The following is a 12,093-nucleotide window of genomic DNA, read 5'->3' as shown; positions in this document are numbered from 1 at the left end:
CAATCAATCAATCAATCAATCAATCAATCAATCAATCAATCAATCAACCAATCAATCAATCAATCAATCAATCAATCCATCCATCCATCCATCCATCCATCATCTTCTGCCTTTTCTGAAGTTGGGTCACGGGGGCAGCAGCTTAAGCAGGCAGGCTCAGACATCTCTTTTCACATCCATCTCTTCCAGCTCTTCTGGGAGGACTCCAAGGTGTTCCCAGGATAGCCGAGAGACATAGTCTTTCCAGCATGTCCTGGGTCTTCCCGGGGTATTCTCCCAGTTGGATATGCCTGAAGAACCTCTCTAGGGAGGCACCCAGAGAGTATCCTTACCAGATGTCCAAACCACCTCAACAGGCTCCTATTGATGTGGAGGAGCAGCGGTTCTACTCCGAGTCTCTACCGGATAACTGAACTTCTCACCCTATCTGTAAGTGAGAGTCCAGCTACCCTGCAGAGGAAACTCATTTCAACCTCCTGTATCAGCGATCTGATTCTTTCGGCCACTACCCAGAGTTTGTGAAAAACACGTGAGTACCTGATGCAACCTGGGCTTGAACCTGCAACCTCAGGATTACAAGACTGTGGCACTGACCACAAAGCTACTACAGCAGCCGTAATTATACAAAGGTGCATTTATATTTTTAATGGGGCATTTAAATCTTAATTGTGCATTTCATAATCCATCCAACCATCCATTATCTTTTACCTGCTTCTTCCACCCTGTACACCCTGGACAGGTCGCAAGTCCATCACAGGGACACATAGAGACAAAATGAGACAAACAAACATTCACTCTCTCACCTCACACCTAGGGACAATTAGACAATTAGAGTTACCAATCAGCCTAACATGCATGTTTTTGGTCTGTGGGAGGAAACCGGAGCACCCAGAGAAAACCCACACATGCACGGAGAGAACATGCAAACTCCACCCAGAAAGGCCCCTGGGCCGGAATTTGAACCGACAACCTTCTCGCTGAGATGCAGCAGCTCTAATAGTTGCGCCACCGTGCTGCCCATTGCCATTGGGGCAACAATGAATCACCCACACTTGTGTCCACCCTCAACTGCTCCACTTGTTTATTTTTATTTATCAACCTTTATTTAACCAGGCAAATCCCACTGAGATATTTTTTGCAAGGGAGGCCTGGGCCCATGAGCAAGGCTGTTAACCCCCACCATCTGCTTCATCGGCTGCCCGCAGCTCTCTGCTCCACACAGAGGGCTGTGGTAGCTCAATGCTTGGTGGTTTCATCAGCAAGGGCATCTGGCATAAAATAAAAACTTTATTCTTATATGCTGATGTGGAGAAATACCAAATATAATTTCATTTTACATGGTACAACAGCAATAAATGTTCTCTATTTTTTCTTCTTTATTTGCTAAAAGTAAAACAAACAATAGTTCAAACATTTTGTTGGCCTTCCAACATGACATGCAATAGCTGTGGTATTATTGTAATAGGTCCGTTCAATACTGCAATCTTTATTTACCCTCTGGGGTTCCATCAATTTTTCTTTGTCCTTATCTTGTATTGATGATGGGAGAGTTGGGCCGCAGAGCCAAGTCTTCTCCAGCAGAAACCCAAGACTGTCAATAGGGGTTAAGTTTTGAACCCTGCCGGGAACAACCCATGTGTGAAAATGAAATCCCATGCTCTCTGAACTCCTCTTCAATATTTGAGCCAGTAAATCATAGCATTGTCGTCTTGGAATAAACTAATGCCATGGCAGAAGGGTAAAATCAATTGATGGAAAATGCAGGTCATTCAATATGTTCAGCTAATAATCTAAACTCTTTCTGGGGTGTGGGGCGGGGGTGGACAGGATTTTTTTGATTATGCTTAAATGATGATGTTCCTCTTATAACATATTAAAGATTTAAATCAAATAATCTCCCATTGGTCTGATGTGCAAAATGATGTTTCATAAAAACCTGAAGCAGAGATCCTCACTGATAGGTCTTCTGAGCTCATTAAAGTTATATTATTTCAAGTTCCTGTTGTATTAGTCAGAATACATTGCTATTTTTTTTTCATTGTCAAATGTTTATCTTTCAGTTGTACCCATTTAAATAGGTCTCTACAGCAAGTGAACTTTGTACACAAAAGTTATGGCCAAAGTTTTATGCACGTCCTGCTGCAACTTGGGCTTGACCCTTCAGCCTTTGGATCATAGATCCACAGCAGCACTGACCACCAATATGCTTTTATTTTATTTTTTATTTTATTTTATTTATAAAGCACTTTAACACAGCCATAGCTGAAACAAAGTGCTGAAACATCAGTTAAAAACAAGATAAAAGACAGCATAAAAACAGAGCTACAAACCCAAGCACACAACTCAGTTTAAAACACAATAAACCAACAAGTTAAACAGATACAATCAACACCAATAAAATTATTATTATTGACACAACTTAAATAGTTTTAACAATTCAATTTTAATTTGTTTCACTGTGACTCCTGAAAACATCTTTTCTACAACTAGACAAGGAAATTAAATACCATATTTTCCGGACTATAAGTCGCTCTGGAGAATACGTTGCATCAGTCAAAAAATGTCTCATGAAGAGGAAAAAACAACATGTATAACTCGCTTCGGAGAATAAGTCACATTTATTTAGGAGTGTATTTCACAAAGTGCAATAATAGACATTTAATCTGAAATAACAATCACACACAGAACATACATGGGATCTTGAACAGGCTTAATTAACATAACAAACCAACAAGTCTGACAAGCAAGTTACTGGTAAATTCAGCAATCTCACTCCACATCACTGAATCCATTGAATTCTTCACCCTCTGTCGTTTTTGAACAACTATGTATTTTAGAGACATTTTACTTGGGTTAAAATTTTCTCAGTTGTCTCTGTCAGTGCTTCTCAATTATTTTCTGTTTCGCCCCCCCCTAAGAAGAAGTAAACATTCCGTCCCCCCCAACTCTCTGCCGCGACTGTAAATAGTATAATTTGTCTATAAAATTGTTATAAGTACACCGCTGCATTACATTGTGTCCTTAATAACATTAAATAAATAAAAAAGATAGAACTATAGATCTTACAACAAAGATTATTAACATTGTTTTATAGTCTGTAACAGAAAAGGCTTAAAGTTAATCAATTTGCCTGAAATAAAATTTAAAAAAATTCTATCCTTATTTAAACTGTAAACATTTTTGACCATTTGACACTGAAAAATCAAATTAAATAAAATCAATAAATAATAATACATTCAAATTGATCTGCAACATTTTAAGTCAGGAGTGTTACATACAACACTTTCATCTACAAAACAAAAATGAATAAAACAATTTGTGCTGATTTTAATTTTAATTTTTTTTATCAAAGCAGAGTTTGAAACATGATCCTGCAGCTCTCAGCTCCTGCTCAATGTTTAGCTGGACCTGGACTTGGTCTTCAGTGCAGCAGAGAAGTCGCAAAGATCGCAAGAGCAGGTGGGCTGGGTGTGTGTGTGTGGGTGGGTGGGGAGGGGTCCAGGGGAACGCGCTCACAAGAGAAGAACCTGACAAGCCTTCTCTGTAGCAGGACCAAGACTTTGGAACGAGTTACCTCTGCTTGTCAGACAGGCCCCCTCCCTCTTGGTCTTCAAGTCCTGTTTAAAAACCCACTACTATTCAGTAGCTTTCAATACCAGATGATCTGTGATTTGAACCTGTATGCGCCACACTGGTTAGTCGTCATTATCTGCATCGTTTTTATGTCTATATTTCTGATTTACTTCATTTTGTATTTTGCTTTGTGTGTTACCTGTTGTTCTGTCTGTACAGCACTTTGGTTGGCCTTGTTGCTGTTTTAAGTGCTCTATAAATAAAATGGTATGGTATGGTATGGTAAGTTGTTTAATGACATAAAATATATTTTGTTAGCAAAGAATAGAGTCCTAACATTTGTTAAACATACATTTTTCCAATAAATAATAATAATTAAAAAAAAACATCAAAATTGTGCTTTGACAATCGATAAAACTCAAAAATGGTGTCATTGTGAAAGGGGAAAGAGGGGGAAGGTGTTGCTCTCGCTTTGACTTTATACTCTTTGTTGCATACGCGCTGTGGGTGAAAGCGTCCAGAGCGGAGGACTTGTTTGCAAAGAATAGAGTCCCAGCATTTATTAAACATTACTTCTGTATTAAAAAAAAAAAAAAACATCAAAATTGTGCTTTGACAAACTGAAAAACAAACAAACAAAAAAAATGTTAAAGCGAAAGAGGGGCAGGTAATGAGTGCTGCTGGTGATGAGTGTCACCAGCTGCTCAGCAGCAGAGGGAAGCGACAGTTCAAGCATTGCTTCCCAAACGACAAGACAGTCATGTTTGTTCATAACTTTATTATTATTAAGACTGGGAGTTGCTGGATTTTAGCAAACAGTTGCCAAATGCACCCTGACAAAATGAGAATGGTGCAAAAAACAAAAAAAAAAAAAAAACTACTCCCTGCCGCAAAATGTTCCTTGGGGTCACATGCGCCACCCCGGCATTGCTCCGGGCCCCCCCAGGGGGGTCCGCCCCACTATTTGAGAAGGACTGCTCTAAATGAATGTTTGTATGTGTGTGTGTGTGTGTGTGTGGGGGGGGGGGGGTGGTAGCAGTAGAGGAACAACATATAGTTGTCAAAAAACTTAGAGGACCCTCTTGCAAATGCAAATTGTAATGTTTACTCTCTGGTTCAGGTCAATATGAATGAACATTTAACGCATCAGTCAAAAATTACATCATGAACAGGAAAACAACGTAAATAAGTCGCTTCGGACTATAAGTTGCATGAAGGGCCAAACTATGAAAAAAGTGCAACTTATAGTCCGGAAAAGACGGTAATTAGTTTATGAGGGTTTTATTAGGGTTAAATCACATCAGTAAAAATCTCTAAGGCACTGCACTTTTTTTTAATAGAAATATTTACCCAATTATTCAGCAAAATCCACATTCATAACATTTCCTGTTTCCATTTTCTATAGTCACTAAATCAATCACAAACACATGCTTTGTTAGTTCAGCTCTAGCCTAAATGCAGACAAGCTGTACCTTGAAAATTGTTCCATTTCAGTATATTCATCAATTTAACTCTGCAGCCCTAATAACAAATTGTACCTTTATGTTCTTGTACTGCTAGAGACCATGAACACTCATGATGAGAGCCAATTTAAATTCAGCAGTCAATCTAACATGCTTGTTTTGGATCTGTGGAGAAAAAAAACAAAGTTTGTGGCCAAAACCCATGTTGGAAAAGGGAGAACATTTCTACAGAAAATAGAACAAGGTCATTTTAAATATATGACCTTCTTACAGTGAGGTAATAGTGCATGCCACCACGCCGCCTTACGGGCTTTACCCACCAATTTGGAATTTAATCAGTCACTTTAGCAGCCTATTCAGGTAATGAAAGATGTAATTATGCACCCTCAGTCGTCACTTATAATTTTTGTTCTTTTGTAATTAAACAGAAGGTCCAAAGTAATTATGTGAAGAAACGCTATTATACATTACTTGATACTTTCCTTTGTTAAACCTTTAGGTAAAGGCACAGAAAAGTAGCTTTTTTATTCTTTGCTCCTAACTACAATTAAATCCCAAGACATTTGTGGTGGAAGTCCATAACAACTCCATTTACGACATTTGAGGGGTGTTTTACAAATTGTAAATAAATAAATTAAATTAAATCTCTGTAAGCAAACAAAGAGGAACACAACACATGGTTTAAATCTGCACTACTAATTTATATTTGTGAACAAACAATTATTGTGTTTGCATCCCTCATTATCCCAGCAATGTGCAGTCTTGAAGTCGACCATGCTTGCTGATGTTATAAAATACGTTTCAAAACCTTAATGCATATTTTTTGTATCTTTTCACTTTGATGTAACTGTATTGTTGGATTGCTGTGTTTTTTTTTCCTACCTGCTAATCAGTTTAACATTTATTTTTGTATTACACTTCCTTTATGCATGTGCACATCCTCATGCGCATATGTCAGCTGAAAAAAAAATAGGGCGTTGTAAAAAAACATGTTTTACATGCTGACTATAGCGAACTTAATTGAACTGACACATTTTAACTAGCACATTAATTAGCACATTAACTTTAACATAACTTTTGTAATACATTTTTAACATATATATTCTTTATAACTGTCTTATCATCTTCCTTTTCTATGCTTTCTCCAACTATCACTAGCTATTTTGTAGGACTCCAGTAATTTTATATCTGAGTGGGCAATGATGCCGACACAGGTAGTAAGCTCCAAGTCAACGATTATCCAGCAGTGGGTTTTATTTGTACCTACTGTGAGTCTGTGGCTTCAGGTTTATTATATTACAGAGCTCCCTCCACCTGATTAAGGTTTTATCTCCAGCCACAGCTGTTGTAGAGATTATACGCTACTCTGACATTATTTGAGCCACTGGAGCTGCATCTACCAGCTGCTAATAATAAAAAAAAAAGAGTGTGTTCACTGTAAAACAGCCAATTTTGACTGCACACACTCCATATGACTATATGTGACCATGCATTTCAATAAAGTAGAAACAGTCCAGCGTAAAATGTAGCTGTGTGTTTCAATAAACAAAGTTTGCTATCTGTTGCTTTGTTCTTGGGCTTTGTTTGTTGGCAGCTTTGCAAATAGAGGGTTTGTAAATCCCTGATCCCAGTGGTCACTCTGGATTTCCTGTCTCTGAATCTAAAAGGCTTAAACGCACCAAAGCCCTCTGTAATTATTTTAAAGGTTTATCTAGCTTTATTTGTGTTGACATCTTCAATTAAGTTTAAACCCTGTTGTTTTCCAAGGAGAGAACACCAAACGTGCTTACATAGTCAAGGTTCCTGTACATGTTGCTGGGGGTTTTCTTGTCAAAGGCTCTCAAAGCTAGATTGTAGACGAAGAAAAGCAAAAGGAAGTAAAAAAAAAAAAAAAACTCTACAAAAAAGATTTCACAATCTTCTGAACGTGACGAAAAATAGATGTCAGTTATGTGAAGTAAAAAAAAATATATATATATATATACACACATATATATATATATATATATATATATATATATATATATATGTGTGTGTGTGTGTGTGTGTATGTAACAGTGCACATTTTGATTCAAGTAGGAAGCAAAAGTCTGTTTTAGTTTTACTTCTTCCTGGATCTGATATAAGAAATGCAATGTTAAAAAAAATACTTTGAATATTTAGAAGTGAGGTTATGTGGAAAACTGTATAAACGGTTAATATCTTACCTGTTGTAGATAGCTTTTTGAACAGCCTCAATTTTAGAGGAATGGCATTGTATGCGACTGGCTTGATGTGCTCAGTGGTGGGCATGTTTCTGCTAATCCACTAATAGCATAACTAACTTTACGTTTAGTGGATTTGTATTTTTGCTAACTTTTAAATCCTTTAGCTGAATTAGCTTCAAAACAGCTTCAACAAAATCTGTTCAGCAACTTTTGAGATATTTTGTTAACAGGATACACAAATGAGCCCACACATAAGTGCACAGACACAGACAATATGTTGCTCTTAGAAAAAAAAAAAAAAAGGGAAAGTAATGTCATCACAGCAGTACGTATTTAATTTGTCTTTTTAAAACATCTTTCATTTAAAAGCAATAGAACATCTACAACAATTTAGGTTGTCTTACTTTGCTAGCATCTAGAACTGCTGAGACTGGGACAAATTCAGTTAGAAGTGTTGTAGAGTAAGAAGCGCTATATATTCAGCTGCTTGTCAGCAGAAGAGTCGGTAAAGCAATCAGTTTTGCACGTTTGAAAAAGGAGATGTGAGGCTCGACTTGTTCAAAGCAAGCATCTGCTCATTACAGAGCAAGCGAGAGGTGATATCCAAGATGGAATTGAGTTTGTTTCTGCTCTGCCCTCTGTCACAGCCTGCAGCCTCATAACACCCACGGCTTCTTTTATTTTAACACGTCCTAATCTTTTGTGCTCTCCCTCACACCTTCACCATTAAAGTCCTGGACAAAGAAAGAGTTGTTATAAGACACGAGGAAATGTACTAACCTCGAGTCTGAGGTGTGTTAGGTGACAGAGCAGCTCTGTTGGGTTATGTTCATGTTATTTTGCACTACGATGAAAACACCCCCGTTCTATCAAACAAACAGGAGTCTTTTAAGTTAGCCCGTATCGCGGCTCGCTGAGCTTCTTGAGATGTTTGGTTCAAAAGCATGTGCAGAATCAAAGAAACCAATTCTCCCCTTCCCCACCCCATGGTCTCCATGGGTAGAGTTAAGCCCCGTGAAGAACTTTTCTTTTCAAACACTTGCTATTACTATCTGGTACCATTATGCAAACTTAAAGATGTTCTGTCTCAGCATGGCAGCTTTGAAAGGCATAGGAGAAATGGGTTGAAACGTGTGACTTTCAGGCCTTTATACCCCCCCAACGAAAATCATAAAGTCAGATTAAAATGCAGTTAAACAATAAAAAAACAATGATCTTGGAGTAACCAGAGGTGATATAGATCAACGAAGGGTCTTTATTGGTTGCTTTGTTTGATCTTGATTGGTCTCAGACAGCTGGAATGTGATGTGCTGTCAATATGGATGACACCTCTAGGTGGTAGCAGAGGTCTGCTGAGATTTCCCGTCTCACTTGTCTCTCTGATGCAGGAAGCTCATCTTCCAATGTGGTTTTGTCCCTGAAAAAGAGGCTCCATGACCACAGAGAGCAGCACTAGTGAACAGACAAAGGGATGAAAGGAGCAAAATAAAGGTTCAGCAGCCTTTGATTCAAACAGATCCACCTCGGGATTCAGCTTCTTTCTTCCCGTCTTTACCCCCCTGTACGTTATTCTCCTCCACTCCTCTTCAGCTTGCCCTCTTTTCATTGTTCCCACCTTGTGACCATTCAGTGTTTTAGAAAGTCATCCCATTTTAATGCCCTTATCGAAGAGGCATACGTTGAGTGAGGTGCTGCACTTTCCCTATAAGCCGTCATGGGGGAATATGTTTTGATGTACTGGGTGTTCTGAAGCCATGGTCATTTTTGTCAGTATCTCTTTTTAAAAATAGTGGCTTCCTGCTGGGTGGAAACCATTTAACAAATTACTTTTTAGCCCCAAGCTGACTTTGTAAAAACATTCCTGGTTACGGTGTATACTATCGGTGCAAAGAACACAGTCACTTTGCTTTATTTTTGGTCTCCTCTCTCCTCTAAACTCTGCTTGTTTCTGGGTTACTATTTGCATAGGTTGTTTAAGCTGCGCGTGGGCGTGCGTGTGCTCGATTGTTGTGTTCATGTCAGACTTTTTTTTTTCTCTCCTGGGAGCTATTTTACCAGTAAATCTTTTTAAGGGTCGTATACACTGCGTTTTATCATAACGTCTGATATTTAAATGTCAGCTTGTTTTTTTTAAGTATTTGAAACAGCAGTGAAAACAACATTTGTGTGGGAGAACACTCATTTATTTGCAATAAAAATGAAGTAAATCTACATGCATATAGAAATGTGTGCAGGTTGCTCCATTGAAACCTTGAAAGTGACACAGTTCATTGTCATTTTTGTCATGTATAATATACTGGACACCATAAAACACCTCTTTTTGTTCCCTCATTACGGAAGGAGGGAGCCCTCACTTATGTAAAGACAAAGAGAAAACATAATACAGACATTTTCTTCTCACACTATGTGTCTCTGCTTGTCGAGCTAAATTTGTGACTTGTTTCATCTTGAAAATATCATTGAATCCAAGTAATCAAGGAACTGACAGGGGGAAAAAAAAGTGCTGCATGTGCGCATGATTTTCTGAGGCAGCAAATTCATTTTCATTAAGAGGTTTGGTATTGGTGCAAATAAGCATCAGCACAAACTGAATTGTGCAGGTTTAATGGGTGATAAATGACACCAAGCATAATTGGAAATGTTTTTTTTTTTTTTTTTTTAAGTTTTGACTTCTTTTCTACAACTTTCAAAATACTTTTTATTTTTTATTTTTCAATTGAGTACTTTAAAACTATAGTTCAAGTATTTCTAAGGGGGTTTATTGAGAAAATTAAATCAGGAACAGTTAATAGTTAGAAAAATAAAAGTTTATTTTGACCCGATTGACAAGCTAAAGACTAGTCTGAACAGGTCTAAAACCAAAGTGAATTGACGCCTTCCTAAAATACACTTTTAGTCTTTACCTTTCTACCATCTCTCATTTTATTACATAAAATAAATACTTTTTTTTATATCTGTCATTTTTTTTCATGTCATTTCAACAGGTAACTCTTGACCTGCCATTGTGTATCTGTTCCTACACAACCCAGGCGGTCGAAGCAGATGGTCGCTTATCCTGAGCATGGTTCTGCTAAGGGTTTCTTCCTCATGAGGGAGTTTTTCCTTTCCACTGTCGCCTTCATGCTTGTTCAAGATGAGAGTTCTGTGATGGAGTTAAACTCAAAGCAGTCTGCTCCTCAGATAAATAATGTTAAATTATTATTTTTTATATATATTAATGTTTCTGTTCAGTGTCCTGAGATGACTTCTGTTGTGACTTGGCGCTATATAAATAAACTGAATTTAATTGAATTTATTTTAGTGTTAGTTATTCTGGCAAATATATGATATCCCTGCTGGGAGTCCATCAGGCTTCCCTGGCTAGCAGCCCTGCTACAGTTTGTGCTTACAACTTCATGATTCTTTGTAATGTGTTGCAATGTGAAAATTAATGTAGTTTTGAAGACATGAAGACATAAACTGCTGTAAGACCTTTTGAGATTGAAGCCGTTAATGCATTTTGCTCAGTCTAGCCATTAGCTCATCAATACAGGTAGAAATAAGTTTTTTTTTTCCTCCAAATTGAGGCCATTCAAGAGTTACAGTTAATATAATACTTGTTTCTCACCTTTCCACAAAGCCTGACTTCAATAACCATTGCTTTATTTATTTATTTCACTTGATAGTTTCATGTGCTAACTATAGTTTAAGAATACAGTTACTGGGTTTAGTTGCTAGAGTTCTAGTTAAGTATTAATCAATTTATCCAACTTCCCTGCAAAATATCTTTAGTTGCATTTAAGCCTCCAACTCCCTAAGTAAAAAAAAAAAACTACAAAAAAACTGAATAAGAGAAAATCAACTACATGACCACATGAGAAATTGCTTTCAGAGCTTACAATGTGCAGCAACAATAGCTCCTCTGCATAACTTCATCAAGACCATTAGGCCCCCACCGAAGAAGACACAATGAAAGTTTGCATGAGTTCTCATGCCAGCAGCATTCTATGCAAGGACCAGGTGATAATTCACGCTTCACAAGCTCCACAGCTTTTCCATTATGCTCCGGGTTCAAAAAGTTCGGGGTGGCATATTGCGGAGCAAATTGCAGGCAAGTGCATGACAGTAGTGAGTGGAATCAATTACAGCTAGTATGACACATCAAAAGAATGGGGGGAAGTAAGTTGCATTGATAAAAATAAACATAAAAAGTCACGTGCCAGATGAGAAGTTCCATTCTTTGAAGATAAGCTCTTGGACGATGCTAAAAAAAATTTTTTCACTCTTTTTTTTATACAGCTAATCTTCTAACAAGATACGTTCTTCATAGGAAGGTACACAAGACATGAGGTATTAGGATTGGAAGCAAGCTAATTTAGCATTTCAGACAGCAGTGAGAAAAAAAAAACTTGAATTCTGGACTTATAACATGGTTCTGTAAGAACTGAACTGTTAGTGGTGTGAGACAATACCCTTAGCTCATTTAAATCTAGTCAAACTAAAGTATTATATTTGCCATGTGCATACATAACTAGCTACGTAAAATGGAGCAGAATGCTTTCAGAATAAGTTTTCATAACTTTAAACACTTTGGACATGTGAATATCAGACACCTTGCATTGAACTTAATGGGATGAACCCAAGAATTTTCAGTCAGGTCATCTGGACTGTTTCTTTTTTTTTTTTTTTTTTTTTCTGAAACATTTTACCTTCCATCCAGAAGGCTTCATCAGTCAAGGAAACACACAACACAAAACTGATTCTTCCCCCAACAGCTTACTCCAAAATGGAACAAACCAGTTATGTTGGTGCTAAGATGGTCTCTTTGGCACGCCCCCTCCTCCGGTGCCAGCCCTCTCCCTTATCGACAG

This window comes from Nematolebias whitei, chromosome 18 (assembly GCF_014905685.2).
Source record: "Nematolebias whitei isolate Nwh7 chromosome 18, NemWhi1, whole genome shotgun sequence".
NCBI lineage: Eukaryota > Metazoa > Chordata > Actinopteri > Cyprinodontiformes > Rivulidae > Nematolebias > Nematolebias whitei.
The sequence above is the reverse complement of the archived record's forward strand: the minus strand, read 5'-3'. Positions refer to the sequence as shown.